Below are 221 nucleotides of genomic sequence, written 5' to 3'. Positions count from 1 at the left end.
TGTTCCTACAGCCTCAGACTCACCCTTCCAGTGCTTCACGGGATGGCCTTGTCCCCTCAGCCTGGCTTCTCTCCACAGGGAGGCTGCTCGGCACAAACCCCTCCAGCCCCCAGGCTCCCACCCCAGCCACGCTGTGCTTCCACACTCCCCTGCTCAGCAGCACGGCTGTACCCCACAGAGTGCAGGACTCCCTGCATCCTCCAGCTCACCCTCCCCACAGT

Source organism: Apaloderma vittatum, unplaced genomic scaffold, assembly GCF_000703405.1.
Source record: "Apaloderma vittatum isolate BGI_N311 unplaced genomic scaffold, ASM70340v1 scaffold1138, whole genome shotgun sequence".
Taxonomy (NCBI): Eukaryota; Metazoa; Chordata; class Aves; order Trogoniformes; family Trogonidae; genus Apaloderma; species Apaloderma vittatum.
The sequence above is the reverse complement of the archived record's forward strand: the minus strand, read 5'-3'. Positions refer to the sequence as shown.